Raw genomic sequence first — 16,567 nt, 5'->3', positions numbered from 1 at the left:
CTCCTGACTGAAAGCATGTTTCAAGGTCAGGTCATGTGGAGAGAAGAATGGATTAATGTGCTTCAGTGTTTTAGTACACAGCCCTACTCAGGTATTACTGTGGGAGGTCAAGTGTATGGCACAGTGGAGAGAGACCTGGGGTCAGGACAGTCTCCCATGCCTTGGGAGAATCACTTAAGCTGAGTCTTCCACTATCTTCCTTCCTTTTTTGGAGGATGATTTCTTTGTGGGTATAAAACAGAAGGTGAGGGGCGCGTGGGTGGCTCAGTCATTTGAATGTCCGGCTCTTGGTTTTGGCTCAGGTCATGATGTCATGGGTTGTCAGATTGAGCCCATATCGGGCTCTGCGTGCAGTGAGGAGTCTGCCGGAGGTTCTCTCCCTCTGCCCCTCTCCTCAAGTGCATATGTGCACTCTGTCTCTTTGTAAAATCTTAAAAACAAAAAGGAGGTGAGTGTAGGTTGGTTCTGATGACTTCCTACCATGCTAAAGGTTGTAGCAGCTCTTTGACTTGTCTTTTGATGGATGTCATTGATCATTGTTTTTGTCCCATTCTTCTTTTACCCAGTTGCACTTAGATGTAGCCAAAGTTGCTGGTTTGGGGTTTTTTGTTTTGTTTTGTTTTTTACCAAAGATGTCTTGGGGTGCCCCCGATAGCTTTGAGAATCTCCTAGCCTCTGGTGCTATCCACACCATAGGTCCTCTGCCTAAATGCCTCCCTTCTTCCCTTCCATGCCTAAAGGCTGGGCTCATGGTTATTCTACACTTGCGTTATTTCACTTGTTTAGGTCCGTGTTCATGCCTAGTAGAGGGAAGGGGATGTGGTTGTACAGGGTGGTAGTGATACGGTCTTGGCCTAGGATTATGAATTTGACAGTTAAGAGGCTTGGATGTTAAAGTTGGACCAGGAATTGCTTCCTTTAGGGTTTTAAGGTTTATATTCATTTTATTCACTGAGTCCTAGCATGTAGCCAAGTAATTTTGCTGAAATTCTTATGCAATTTTTGCTCATGAACGTGCATTAGAAGTGTAAGACCAGCACATGTGGCCGTAGGAGAGAGCTATTTTTGAATGTTCTGGTGTCAGCAGCTCCGGGTTTCTGTTACTGATCTGAGACAGGCATTGGAAGCCCCAGCAGAATCTTTGTTGTGCAGGAAAGTTTTTGCTGTATTTCCAGTATGAACCTTCTCTGTCAATTCCAGATGCTAGAACACATTCATTTAACAGTACTTGCTGTGTTGTGCCCTTTGTCGATTCATCAGTAGTTGTTGAAATAATTATGCGATTCAAGTAGCCACGGCCTAGCACAGTGTGCTTTGCACCTAAGCCTCTAACAGCTGGGTGAAATAAAGGGTGTAAGGAACCAAAGTTAATGACTTCCAGTCTTGGGAGACTGTGACTTAGTTGGCCTTGAATTCAGTTCTTTCTCTTGATTCACCAGGGATTTGATTTGATTTTTTTTTCTTTCAAGTTTTTATTTAAATCCTAGTTACCATAGAGTGTAATATTGGTTTCAGGAGTAGAATTTAGTGATTCATCACTTACGTATAACACTCAGTGCTCGTCAAAACAAGTAGCCTCCTTAATACCCATCACCCATTTAGCCCATCCCCCACCCACCTCCTTCCATCAACCCTCAGTTCTCTATCGTTAAGAGTCTCTTATGGTTTATTTCCCTCTTTTTCCCCCCTTCCCATATGTTCATCTGTTTTGTTTTGTTAAATTCCACAGGAGTGAAATCACATGGCATTTGTCTTTCTCTGACTCATTTCACTTTGCATAATATACTCTAGCTCCATCCATGTCATTGCAAATAGCACGATTTCATTCTTTTTGATGGCTGAGTAATATTCCTGTGTGTGTGTATGTATTTATACCACATCTTTTTTTTTTAAAGATTTTATTTATTCATTTGAGAGAGAAAGAATGAGAGACAGAGAGCACGAGAGGGAGGAGGGTCAGAGGGAGAAGCAGACTCCCTGCCGAGCAGGGAGCCCGACGCGGGACTCGATCCAGGGACTCCAGGATCATGACCTGAGCCGAAGGCAGTCGCTTAACCAACTGAGCCACCCAGGTGCCCTATACCACATCTTTATCTGTTTGTCAGTTGGTGGACACGTGGGGCCTTTCCATAGTTTGGCTATTGTTGATAATGCTGCTATAAACATCAGGGTGCGTGTACCCCTTCGGATCACTGTGTGTGTATCCTTCAGGTAAATAGTAGTGCAATTGCCAGATTGTAGGGTAGTTCTATTTTTAGCTTTTTGAGGAACCTCCATACTGTTTTCCAGAGTGGCTACACCAGTTTGCATTCCCACCAACAGTGTGAGGGGGTTCCCCTTTCTCCACATCCTTGCCAACATCTGTTGTTTCCTGTGTTGTTGATTGTAGCCATTCTGACAGGTGTGAGGTGGTATCTCATCATGGTTTTGATTTGTATTTCCCTGATGAGTGATGTTGAGCATCTTTTCATATGTCTGTTAACCATCTGGATGTCTTTGGAAAAGTGTCTATTCATGTCTTCTGCCCATTTCTTAACTGGATTATTTGTTTTGGGTGTATCGAGTTTGATAAGCTCTTTATAGATTTTAGATACTAATGCTTTATCAGCTATGTCCTTTGCAAATGTCTTCTCCCATTCTGTAGGCTGCCTTTCAGTGTTGTTGACTGTTTCCTCCACTGTGCAGAAGCTTTTTATCTCGATGAGGTCCCAATAGCTCATGTTTGCTTTTGTTTCCCTTGCCTCTGGTGACATATCTAGCAAGAAGTTGCTATGGCCGAGGTCAAAGAGGTTGCTGCCAGTGTCGTCCTCTAGGATTTTGATGGTTTCCTGTCTCTCATTTAGGTCTTTCATCCATTTTGAGTTTATTTTTGTGTGTGGTATAAGTGGTCCAGTTTCATTCTTCATGGTGCTGAAGTTTTCCTAACACCTTTTGTTGAAGACACTGTCTCTTTTCCATTGGATATTCTTTCCTGCTTTGTCAACAATTAGTTGACCATATAGATTTTCTTTCTTGATGTGGCTCACATCAGGGACTTTCCAACTCTTGTAGCTCTGGGGGGGTGGATGGGTGGGTGGGGGATCCTGTCAAAGCTCAAAGGGATAGATACAGACCATCATCCCCATCCTGAGAGCTGCTGCAGAGCCCGGCCATGCTGCAGGAAGGGAGGAGGAAACACAAGGACAGCCAACGATTGGTCACTGTCCCTACCCCTGCTGAATTCAGCAAAACTAGACTTGAGAGTAAATGGAGATTCACAGTGAAGAAAAAGGTTAGGGGTACCTGGGTGGCTCAGTTGGCTGAGTGTCCGACTCTTGGTTTTGGCTCAGGTCATGATCTCAGGGTCGTGAGATCGAGCCCTGCATCTGGCTCCATTCTTAGCATGGGAGCCTGCTTGGGATTCCCTCTGTCCCTCTCCCTCTGCCTCTTGCCCACCCCACACCCCCATCTCATGCATGCACAGTCTCACAAAGAAATAAAATCTTTCTTTAAAAAAAACAAGTTAAAATCGTATGAAATCTCACATTTATGAATTCCAGCCTCTGCATTAGAACCTATATTCCCTCTGAGAGGGGACTCACCTCCACTGCTTGCTACTCTACTTCTCCTTTCTCCCAGGCCAAGATTCAGAATGCCCACTCTTCGTTTTACCCACCTCAGCCTCAGCTCCTGCACTAAACTGTAGCCACAGGCATTTGTATGGTTCCGTTATTTGATAGGTTCCTTAGTGAATGAACACCGAAAACTGTAAGAACATTCCTGGACTCTGAAGGAGTGCAGAGTCTGGGGAGAGAAGCCCTAGTTGGCCAAAACACCTGTAACTGCAGGAAGTGTAAATAAAAGCCTTGCATGGGGTTGTCGGAATTGGGCCTGGAGTCTTGACGGTTACAGATGGTCCAAGAAAACGGGAGGGTTTGAGGTGGGTCTTGATGAATTCATAGGATACATAGAAGAAGGCGTCTGCATGATTGGAATAGAGATCACCTCAGGAGTGGGGCATCAAAGGCATGGGCACAAAGCCACTATGACCTACTGCTTCCCACCCCTTGGGATGTCAGAGCAAAAAGAATGACAAGTGTTGGTGAGGATGTGGAGAAATGAGAATATTCCCATGCTGCCAGTGGGAGTATAAAATGTGTAGCTGCTTTAGAAAATACTTTGGCAGTTTCTCAGGTTAAGCACGATTACCACATGACTCAGCAATTCTGCTCTTAGATATATACCCAAGAGAAGTGAAAAGGGGTTCATGTAGAAGCTCATATACAAATGTTCATAATAGCCTTACTCATAATAGCCAAAAGGTGAAAATAACCTAAATAACCATCAGCGAATGAATGGATAAATGAAATGTACATCCATACAGTGGAATATTTGGCCATAAAAAGGGACAAAGTCCTGATACATGCTACCACATGGATGAACCTTGAAAACCTGAGTGGAAGAAGCCAGACACACAAGAAGACCACATATTGTATGATTCCACTTCTGTGAGTGTCCAGAACAAATCTAGAGAGTGCGTTATTATTTGTCTAGGGCTTGAGGTTAGAGGTGAAATGGGTAGTGATTGCTTACAGGTATTTGGGGGGGGGTGGTGAAAATGTTCTAAAACTGTGGTGATGGATGTACAATTAAATTTACTTAAAACCCTTTGAATTGTACCCTTCAAAATAGCGAATTGTGTGTTCTGGGGATTTTATCTCAAGCTATTAAAAACAGAAGGTATGATCAGGGGCCAGTACCCCAGTAAATGTAACCTACATGGTGAGAGGGCCTGTAGGGGGCTGTGGACTGTACAGTGGGGAGCCAGACTGGAGACCCGTGCAGGCTGGGGTTGACTTCGGGAAAACAGGGTGCCTGCTATTAATTAACAGGGGTAAAGATGGCCAAACAAGTTTGGGAACCACTGGATTAATCCAGTGTGAAGCAACTTTAACATGGAGCTGCTCAGAGCAGTGATGTTGACATGCATTCTGAGTCTCCAAGGTGGGGATGTGTTAGGCTGGGTTTGCAAATTATGCTTAGAACAAGGTTTTCAGGAATTCTCAAGGGACTGCCGTCACTGAGAAACGCTGACCTAGAGCACGGAGACATCTTAGAGCTTATTAGATAAAGAAGTAGTAGGATGCAAAGAAAGTTCAAAGAACCTTTTTTGTCCAGTGGGTCCTATTTCATAATCTTTTCTTTCTGCACATTCTGAGGATGGGGGACATCTTGTGAGCAGCTTAGGTTGTTATGGATATAACTTGTCTGTTGTAAATAACTTCTGTATAATGAAAGGCAGTTATTGTGTGAGACACTGGCACAGTGTGTTATGTTCTACTCTTGTATCACTAGCACTTGCCTTAGGGCATATAATTGGTGTTCAAGGGAGAATAGAAAGAATCGATATATTAATTTCTCCAAGTGAAATCAGTTATTCCCACCATGTGGACAAGGATAGAGACTTGAGGATGTTGAATAATCCTCCAAGGTCATGAAGAGAGTAAACGGGTGATGCTGGAAGCCAGGCCTGGTCAGTTTGCCCTGAAACCCCCTGAAGTACCCGAGAAGCCTGTCTCCCTCGGTGGTGCTTACTGATTGGTCCAGATGGTCTTCCAGAACAGAGCGGATTCGGGTCCTCAGGACACCACAAAAGCCAAAGCGTAGACCTTCCCCCTTCCTAGTTCCAAAGCATCTAAGTTTCCGCAGTGAGACTGGGGTTTCAGTGTGCTTTCTACCTTTGGCGGTGGAAGTGAGACCTCTTATTTGGCCAGGTCTGATCCCTTTTTTGTTGTGTTATTTTTCTGAAAGAGTGGAGTGCAAAGCAAATTTCTTTACGCAGGTAGCCAAGGTAATTGAGCGCACACATTTCCATCTGGCTCTGCTGTGTTGCCAAGCTGTGATTAATAGTGAAAGATGGGGCAGCTATTGCCTGGGTTCAGGGACGGGGGAGTACAGGCAGGCCTGCCTGTGGCAGGGGGCCAGTGGGTGAATGAAACAGACTCTTGTTGGGCCGGTGCGGGGGAGCTTTCCCCGACATGGGGAGGAGCTCCTTGAGAGCAGAAAGCCTGTGCTTAGCGGGGAGAAGGAATCCAATTTATAAAACCTGCTTGGGTCCCTAGAGAAGGTATCTTGGTGGATTTGTGTTCCTAGAAGTACGAAGAGTTTGTAGAGAATAGAGAATTTGAAGGCATTTTAGGGAAGCAGTATGGAAAAGAGTATCTGTAGTGAAAAAGCACCCCCCTCCCCACCTCCGAAACCTAGAAACCTTTCAGGTAAGGAGGAGGAAAAGTTAAAGGGATAATGGTAGGAGTAGAAGCGAGAGACTGGAAATGTGTGTTGCACAAAAGAGAGAGAAGCTCTGCGTCTTCCATCTTTGGAGGTCCTAACAACAGATTTGACAACTTTTTTTTTTAAGTGGGTATTTTATTTATTTGTACTTAAACCTATAAACCAATCAGCCAAACGGGTACTATTATCATGATACATTAAAATACAAAACATGATACATTAAAATACAAAACAAATCCTAGAATAATGAACAAATTAACAGTGCTAGTAAAACACAAGGGACAGAGGAAACCCATGAAGCACGTGATAGCTTCACCCCTCACTGGTAGCAATTGAGGTTATTAACAAGAAAAGCCTCACAATCTCAGAAAATACAAATTATCCTTCATCACACGTCTTTGTATCTTCACTTCCTATTCTTGAGGTTAGATTCTAGAGCCTACAGAGATCCACATTAGGATTGTATCTAGTCACCTATAGCCAGAAACACCTTTTCTCATGTTGTCCAGAGCAGCCACCGCTCCTGAAACCTCTTTGACTCCAATCGTACCCCCTCAGTGGACACAATAAGAATAATGGGAAACAGAATATCGAGGCAGAGATCTATAGGACCCTAAAAGACAAAACCTAGGAGAAGCAATACAGCCACCACCCAAATTGAGATCGAATAGTATACTTATCGTCACACATCTTCAGGCTCTGTGTTCACAGAGTAATTTGGGAACAAATCCGTTATTTGCTGGGTACTAAAATACTTAGCGGATTGTTGTATTACACTATGGCTTTCCCCAGAAGTTGCTAAGATGGACTCCAAATCGCTGATGGAATTTTGCTGGAATTGGGATCTGGGGCTGCAGGGATTCCTCTCCACAGTTCTGGAGCTGATTGTTCCAGGCTTGGGGGCACCAGGTCTGATTGGCCCAGGAATGGTTGCCCCAAGACTGGCTGTTCCAGGAGTGGTTGCCCCAAGACTGGCTGTTCCAGGAGTGGTTGCTCCATAGTGGAAGGTTTCCAGAAGTGTTCCTCAGGTATCTCTGGTGGTAGGAATAGAAGCCTGGGTCTTCTGCGGTGGCTGTGTTGTTCTGAGTCACACTCTTGCTCTCCTTTGGCCAATGGTTTTTCTGCCACCTCTTAGATTTCATTGTCTGGTTCTGGAACCAGGTCTTCACCTGCTTATAGCTAAGGTTCAGAATGTTGGAAAGTTCTTACATCTGCTGGACACTGAGGTATTTGTCTCTGAAATCGATCGTTGAGGACATAGAGTTGGGCCTGAGAGAACACGGTCCTGATCTTCTGTTTCGTGCCCTGGGCCGTATCTTCCTTCCTCACTGTTCTCTCCTCCCCAGAAGTGGGTGGTAGTCTTACCCTGGGACTGGTGGAGTCGGGGCTGTCCTGAACACACAGATCCTTGGATGCAGGGAGAGGAGAGACGGTCTCCACGTGGGGTGTCTCAGCAGATGACATTTGCAGGGACGCATAATTTTCTTCAGGCGCATAAATCTCAGGCATTGGAGAAGAGTCCCTAGAACTGGGTGCTTCGGGGCCAGGTGGGCACTGGGGCAGAGCTGGATCGGCACTCATGTTGGTGAGTTGAGGGTAGACGGGGGGAAGAAAAACGGGATTGCAAGGAAGGCCCAGGCTTATGGATCTAGGTGGGAGAGCTGAGGAGAGTAGGAAGACCTCCAGATGTTAGAAGTCTGAGAAGGGATGAAGTGCATCACCACTGCAACAGTAAGAGCCAGCCAGCCCAGTGGAGCCACCAGATTTGACAACTTTATCTTCTTGGTCATTGGGGTGGAATGCTCTGGATTCTGTGAGAAGGGGACTCAGGACTTGGCAGGATATCTTCAGCCACAGACTCAGGAACTGGGGTCATTGGGAAAAATTTTAAAAAGAATTATACATGAGTGATCTAAATCCACATTTTGCTTTGAGATCAAGTCTTAACTAGAATGATGTCTGTTTCTTCCATACTTTATGATGTAAGGTTGTTTGTTCAGGGGTTTTTGCACTGTTTGGGGGAAATTGGGGGTGTGAAGTACTTGGTGATTGGGCTCATGTATTCAGAGAACATCATACTGAGGAGAGCAGAGTCAGCTTTGGTTTCGCTGTAAGTTGTTGGCTGCATGGGGGCATCCAGGGGTCGGTCTCAGGTAATGTCTCCCCACCTACTATGTGTCTGTTGACACTTTGGTCTCTGTAGTTCACGGTATGGTATACTCACCCTCTAAGAGAACATTGGGCCCGGTGAGAAATGATGAGCAGGCTTGGAAAGCTGTTGAGCTCTGTAGACACTGGGGTGTGGCAGTGGAAGTTCATTGGTGGCTTTTGAATACAATGAATGACAGAATCACCGGCAAGGCCAGTAACTCAGGACCACTGACTTGTTGAATTTTTACAATAAATTTTGAAATTAGGACTTCGGTCAACCCTGATGTATGGGTGAAGTTTTGTATTCCTTCCCATTCATTATGGCTTCAAGGTGGGCTGGTCAGGACTAGGTGGCTCTAGGACAAGCTCTAGGAGATGCTCAGGATGTCTGGATGCAGAAAGCAGCCTTTAATTTCTTCTCTGGCATTATCTCTTATTTCTAGAACATACCCTGAGTAGTTCCCCTTTGTTCAGGCTCTTCCTGGGATGCTCTCCTCCATGTGCTGTTCACCTGCACCCCTCTTCCCTCCCTCGCTGACTCCGTCCGTTCCCTCCTACCCAGCCTTGCCAGTAAGCACACGCCCATTTCCACCCCCCCCCACCCACCAAGGGCCGCCGCGGCACAAAGGTCTGTAGTGCCTTTAGACCCTTTATAATAGATTTTTTTCATTCTTTGTATTTCTACCTATCATGTTTAAAATTCTAGTTCGACTGTTTAAATTTCCAAGTGTATGGAAAGTTATCTAGGTGTGCAGTGAATATGGCTAATAACATCCCTGTGTTAAAAGAAATTGGTAGTGTACATTGTCTGTTTTTAAAATGATGCACTTAGAAAAGAATAGGACTGGACTCTGTCTAGCTCATGATACTTACAGGGGTGATGAATGTTATTAGTTGTCTGTCTGCAGTGTCCCCAGCATGCTTTGTGAAGTTAAGGCCCGTATCAAAAATCATAGAGCTAAAAGATTTTTTGGTTTAGTAATACTTTATTTTACCTGGGGACGTCCTAGCATGTTAGAAAGGAGAAAGCCTGTAGTCAGGGTAGAAATTGGTTGCACTGTAAGAACGCTAGAGACCCTGTCCCAGCAGCAGGTCCTCTGGGTGCTGCTTGCACATGCCCAGTGCAGGTAAGTGTCTCTGGAATGTGTTCCTTATTTAACTGTTTTCATTGTCAGGAATTTCTCTTACTACCCAGTGCTCTGCTTGCTCTCCATTTGCTTTCCCCCATGGATCTGAGCTCTGGGAAGCTGTACTGGGGGGGGAGGGGGACATTTTCTTACGCATGGCAGCCCCTGGGGCCAGATCTTGACTCGTACAGCCATTCCCTGCAAGCGTGGTTTTCCGACCCTGTCCCGGGGCAGTCACCCTAAGATCCCATCTGGTCTTTCTGATATTGGTGCTCATTGCATGTGGTCTGCCAGATGAGATGAAGAGTTAATTTTCATACAGAGTTTTGGTTGGAGGAGCCTAGAGTTGCATTGGCTTTTGGCAGCCATTTAATATTGTTGAATTTTAATAAGTTTGCCTCATCCTCCTCACCTGCCCACATAGGCAGAACTACTTTATTACAACTTTAATTGGATTTAATTGACTGGCAATAAAGTAGATGCATTTAAAACACGGTTACAGATTAAACTGCATGAACAAGTTGACACATTTTGACACATGTATATACCTAGAGTCACCACAGTTCAGATAACAAACAGTTCCTTAACTCCCACAGGTTTCCTACTGTTCCTTTGAACTCCACCCCTCCACCCCCGGATAACTGATCTGCTTTCTGTCACTATAAATTCAAGCTTATTTTAAGATACGTTGTCCTCCTCCTACATTTGCACAATTTATTTTTTTAGGTCCTGAGCAGGATTCCAGTTATCTATGTTAAATTTCCATCTTTGTACCTACATTCCATTCTAGCAAGTGGATCCTTTTGAATCCTGATTTTCACATCTGATGCGGTAGTTCTCCCTAGCTCGATACATGTGCAAATTTAACGGATTACCTCTGTTCTTATCCATTGATTAAGAAATGTTAATCTGGGTGGATTCCTGTAACATTCTGGGAGCAGTTGTTTGTCTAGAAACTAACAGTTTAAGAGAACTGAAGATATACTCGGGTACTTACCTGTATTTTTAAATCTTAAAACCCGTGATTCATCAGTCTTAGACAATTCACAGTGCTCGCCATAGCACATACCCTCCCCAATGTCCATCACCCAGCCACCCCATCCCACCCCCCACCAGTCCAGCAGCCCTCGGTTTGTTTTCTGAGATTAAGAATTCCTCATATCGGTGAGATCATATGATACATGTCTTCCTCTGATTGACTTATTTTGCTTAGCATAATACCCTCCAGTTCCATCCACAAATGGCAAGATTTTTTTTTAATGGCTGCATAACATTCCATTGTATATATATATATATACCACATCTTCTTTATCCATTCATCTGTCGATGGACATCTTGGCTCTTTCCATAGTTTGGCTATTGTGGACATTGCTGCTATAAACATTGGAGTGCATGTACCCCTTTGAATCCCTACATTTGTATCTTTGGGGTAAATACCCAGTAGTGCCATTGCTGGGTCGTAGGGTAGCTCTGTTTTCAACTTTTTGAGGAACCTCCATACGGTTTTCCAGAGTGGCTGCACCAGCTTGCATTCCCCCCAACAGTGTAGGAGGGTTCCCTTTTCTCTGCATCCTCACGAACATCTGTGAGCCATGAGAGACTATGGACTCTGAGAAACAAACTGAGGGTTCTAGAGGGGAGGGGGGTGGGGGGATGGGTTAGCCTGGTGATGGGTATTAAAGAGGGCACGTATTGAATGGAGCACTGGGTGTTATATGCAAACAATGAATCATGGAACCCTACATCAAAAACTGATGATGTGATGTATGGTGATTAACATAACATAAAATTTAAAAAAAAAAAACCACGCACTGGTTTGGCCAGATGTGATTTTTGGAGTGCTCCCATGTGAGGAGGTGGGCTAGCACAGACCCTGCTTCCTTCCTGTGCTTCTCCCTGGGCAAGGTCACTCCTCAGCAGGGATGAGAGGATGCATGTGTGCACTCCCCTTCTTAGGTCACGTAGGGAACACACACGTCCAGGCATATGGTGCACCACGCTCACACTGCACCGGGCAGCCCCCAGTGGCTGCAGGCTCCTGCCATTCACTACACACCATTCTTGTTACGTAGTTTTTTTTTAAATTTGTTTTTGGTGTTTTTTTGTTTTGTTTTTTTTTCTGATCTCCATTTTATCCCAGAGTACAGAGCTGCTGCACCATCTGCCAACATGCCGGTGTTGAGTAGGAAAGGATGCCGTGAAGCAAGGTTGCTTGGCGGCTGGGGATGGGGCTGCCTGGCTTCACAAAACTTGGTCACGTGACTTTGGGCGAATTCCTTAAGTTGAGCTAACTTTGCACCAGTGCCTGCATCTCTAAAATGGGGATGAGTGCAGTGTCTAACTCACAAGAGTGTTGGAAGTCAATGAGTTGATCAATGTAAAGTGCTTAGAATGGCTTCTGGCACAGAGGAGTTCGATAAGCATCTGACATCCTGACGGTGATGGTGGTCATGCTGGGATGAATAGGTGTATCCTAGCGTCTAAGGAGAATTCGGAGCTGAGTGGGAGTCCCTTTGTAGGTCACCCTCAGAACACATAGTACCTCCCGGGCCAAGTGAATGATGGCAATTCCATGTGATCACTAAAGTCCTTTTGGGCTTTTTCTTACAGGGTTGGGTTTGAAGATTGTAGAAGTTTATAGGTGGTTGCCAATCTGTCTAGAGGAAATACAGCGTTTCAGTTGCATTGTTTCAACTTCTTGATTCTCCTACACATAACCAACAAGGTTGTTTTGCCTTGACAGTGAAATTGCACCCTTGTTGCTTTACCAGCCCCTAGGATAGTGTTAGAAGGTGGACCGGCGCCCTTTAGCGATGCCATCTGTAAGCTGAAGCAACGGGAAATACGCGGCACTGCAGGAACCAATTACCCAACTGTTTTGGAGGCAGTTGAGAGCCAGTCTGCCAGGTACCACCGACTAAGTGTGTGGTGCAGGCCAGGAACAGAAAGCAAGTTAAAATGCCTACGCTCATGGTTTTCCATGTTGATAGGGGTGCATGTTCAGAAGGGAGGACAATTCTAGCATCCGAGCCCAGGTCTAAAGTCAGTACTCACAGACTAGTTCCTGATCCAGAGGAAACGTCGTCCCCCTGCCCCTGGCTATGGGGCTCCTTGCAGTGTGTTGCTGAAGGAAGGAAGGTGAGAGAAGGTGGCTGGCGAAGGGCCACTCATCCTCCTTACGGAGATGTAATTGAGAGTGTGTGACTGTTGTCCCCTCCCATCAGTGTTCTCTTTCTGGACTCAGTTAAAGAGCACTGCTTTTTTTAAAGTAGCTTCTTGATTACATTAGCACATGAGTATACAGCAACGGACAGTGTTTTGGCTTAAAGAGAAAGAAGAGAGCCTTGGGGAGGCCCTTTATTATGGGGATAGTTAGAATTGGATCCTGGTATCTGACTGGGTCTGGTCTTGCCCCATGGGTGGAGTAAGCAGAGGTTCCCCTAAATAGCTCTGTATCAGAATCCCTGAGGGACCCACTTTCCCCCCTACCTCCTCCACCCCCCCAACCCGAATCAGAATCTCACAGGTGGAACCAAATCATTTTTTCTAAAGATCTACAAGAGATTCAGAAAGGAGCAAAGTCTTTGGACCAGTGTTTAGGAAACTTGTGGATTAGAGGAGTATCGCTCCACTTCTTAATCCCTGTTTGGTTACCTTTGACATCTCAGCGTGAATTAAGGATCTGAGGGTGGGTTTCGATCAAGGAAAGAAGTTACAGAATGTGAAAGTCCGTTCGAAGGTAGAGGACCCTCCAGCATGGTGTTCAACCCTGCCTTTTTGTGAGAATCCTTGGGAGGGTTTCAGATGGCCCGGGTCTCACCTGCAGAGCTCGAGTTAATCCGCCGATGCTCAGGTGTTGATGTTTATTACACTGCCCGGGGCTCATCGGTCTGAGCCAGGGTTGAGAACTTCATGGAAACCACCTGTGTGACCAGGTACTTGATCCTCGTCTGTGTCAACAGCAGAGTTTTCTACTCTTCTCTGCGTGAGGAGTGTGGCAGAAAGCCTGCAGGTAGTGAGGCGTGACCAGGAGGAAGCTGCGTATGTAGGTCCTTTAGAACCATGGTGGATGGACTTAAAGGCAAATGGTTTCTGAGCCTGCCTGGCTCCTGCCCCCAATGATGTTGGAAGCCAGAGGAGGGGCACCTATAGCCAAAAATGACGGAGATTATTTAGGTCCTCTGTATTCCCAGAATTAGAGAATAAAATGCCTCATGATTGATGACCTGCTTTTATTGAGAAGAGCAAGTACCCAGAGTACTTAGAATTATGGGATGTCTTTTAGGAAATGCCTTGCACCTAGTAGCAGAGGGAGCACAGGGGTGGGATCGGGATCCCAGTGACTTCTCTGATGAGAAGAATAGCTATTAGCTGGCAGGGTGGCTGAGCTTGTGTTTGCTGACAGATGATGGAGGACATATTAGCAGAGATGTGTGAACTACTTAGAGTCTAGCTGCATTAGTTTGAATGTGTGGTACCAGTCTTCTGTTAGGATGTTAGGGATCAATATCTGCTCACTCCAGTTCTGCTTCCCCACTGGGTCACGGGGCTCCTAGAGTTTTATTCCATTTGTCATTGCACGTATCGATCTGTCGTAATTACCTGGTGTGTATGAACTCTTAACTCAGCAATCCAAAGCAGAGATTTTTCTTCCTGTTTGTGTGAGGTTGTCATTGCCAGAACTCTGTTCGTTTTATTTCCTTATTTATAGAGCCCCTTGTATCTTATTTTGCAGAGTAGGTGTTTATGAAATGCATAGGATGATGAAGACTTCCCTTCTTTGAAGTTGGAGGTCAAATCTATCACAGGGACTTTTTTTCAGCATCTTTAGTATTAGGACCCCCAGCCTGGGCTAGAAACTAATCTCAGAAGGCAGCCGTTCCACTGTTTGAAACTCTTAGATTTGGGTGGACAGCTCTCTCCCCTCAATCCCACCCTAGGGCTTATCTCCTGGAGCAGCCACCAGAACAGACGGCTCTGGGAACGCCCATTTAGTCCTGTCTTCTCCAGCTAAACCCTTCTGGTCTGGCTCGCATTCCCTGTGCAGCAGCAGCTCATTCTGATTGACGTCTGACTATATTCTAGACTTGGAATATAGCCCCAGGAACTGTGGCCTCTGTAGTTTAGCCAGGAGGACAGATCTTGACTGACGAGAGGAGGAGACCATGGCCATCTCCTGTTCTCCTAGAACCTAAATCTTCAGGGGCTGCATTAATAGAAATTTACTAATAGCTTCTTGCTGTGGTGGTTGATAATGAGTCAACCAAAACACTCTAATGCTTCTTACCTGCCCTGTGGTCACAGATGATCACAGTTTGGTGTAATACCCTTGGGAGGTGTGTTTTGGACCCTGTCCAGATCACAGAGCTAAGTGGTAGGGTCTGTGTTGACACCCAGCTTTTCCTACTTTATAGTGCTCTTTCCTCTCTCAGTTGGGCTGATGAGGCAATATTTTTAGAACTAATCGAAGATGTCTTTGAGTGGCTTAAATAACAATTTATTTCTCACAGTCCTGGAGGCTGGGAAGTCCAAGACCAAGTTGCCAGGGGATGGGGTGTATTTTCCCTGATCATTGGTTAAATTGTCAACGTTGAAAGCCTAAGAAATACAATGATAGTATCCAATAAAGACCTCTCTTCGTGGGAGCATCATTATGAAGTCCGTGGAATGAAGTGCTAGTAATGTGATAAAAAATAGTAATAAAACTGATTTTCAGCACAGTTAAAAAAAAAAAAAAAGACATCTTTACTGTCATGGTAGTCAATAACCAACATGACTTTTTCCACAAGATGTGGAGGTTCTCACTTAGATCTGTAAGAAAAGAAGAGTTGGGTTACCCTTGAAGTCATCTAGAAGACCCTTTGAAACTTCAGGAAACTAGTGAATTCTGCTTCCCAGCATCGCACAGCCCCATCCTGTGGGTCATCAGTCGCTTGCTCCATCAATACTAGTATGCTGTCCTTCTTCAAGCAGGGATGCCAGAGCTGAATTTGGGCTTCCCCCTTGAGGATAGGCCTCTTCCTCAGATTGGTCTATGGGAGCCTCCCCCAAGCTGGGAGGTGGGGTAGGGGTGTGAAAGGCCCAACTTGGGAATAACACTACATGGTTCCCTTTCTCCCTTTGTGCCCTTTCCCCAGTCTGCCTCTCCTGGTTCCCCTCAACAGGTGGACTTCCTTACTTTGTGTCCTGATTTCTCTCTGTCCATGGTTTATAGTGAAATTGATGTCTACACCCCCAGGCCTGGCTCTTGATTTCTGAAAGAAAAGTTAAACTATAAAAAATTCCTTTCTCCACGCCAGCCGACAGGATTTCAAGACAATTACCATGCTAGGAACTCAGAAATCTTATTTTGATAGTCAAAAGCTGAACTTTGGCACTTTGTCTTCGCCTTCCCGTTCTAATTATCCTAATCCTCTGGAGACAAATTAATGCCTTGAGTTGAAGGAGAATGCCATGTTTAGAAGAAATGTAAAAAAGTGTATTAATGTATCTCAAAAATATCCATACTTTGGTATGCATGCTAATGTTTCCTAAGATCATGAGGGCTATGTAAGTTATTACTTGTCGTTGTAGCACTAACTCAGTTTTATAGCTTTGTCAGTGGAATCACAGAGGGATGTGAATCTGAGTACCCTAATTCCAACCTTGTGCCTTTGGCCACTTTGGTGTATGGTCTCCCTGGAAAAGATGACTCCTAGGGTTCTGGCTTCAGAAACTGTGTAGAAGGAACTTCTGTGCAGAAACCAGGAAGTCAAGGAGGGATACTCTAGGGTGTTGGAAATGAGTTTATTTGGGAACTGTTTCATTCACAATCCCTCACCCCACCCTCTCCTGACATCCAAATAGAGTTGTCAAGCTGAATTGATGGAGTTGAGAGAGGCTGGCCTCCAGATGGTATTTGAAGCCTTGGGAATGGATGATGTCCTCTTGGGAGAGATTTTTGGGGAGGAGGAAATTTCGCAGATCTAACCCTGAGTGGACTTAGCATTTAAAGGTCTGCTAGAGGAAGAAGCACCTGT

The 16,567-nt window shown here is 45.1% G+C and overlaps 1 protein-coding gene and 1 pseudogene across 2 annotated transcripts in view; one reads left to right on the top strand and one right to left on the bottom strand.

Annotated features, from left to right (window-relative positions):
* The window catches only part of MYO5B (myosin VB), a 350,709-nt gene that overhangs the window by 170,077 nt on the left and 164,065 nt on the right, over window positions 1-16,567 (top strand). The window lies entirely within an intron of this gene.
* On the bottom strand, window positions 6,953-7,851 carry LOC113912466 (annotated as a pseudogene).

The sequence above is a fragment of the Zalophus californianus genome, chromosome 14 (assembly GCF_009762305.2).
Source record: "Zalophus californianus isolate mZalCal1 chromosome 14, mZalCal1.pri.v2, whole genome shotgun sequence".
NCBI lineage: Eukaryota > Metazoa > Chordata > Mammalia > Carnivora > Otariidae > Zalophus > Zalophus californianus.
The sequence above is the reverse complement of the archived record's forward strand: the minus strand, read 5'-3'. Positions and strand labels throughout refer to the sequence as shown.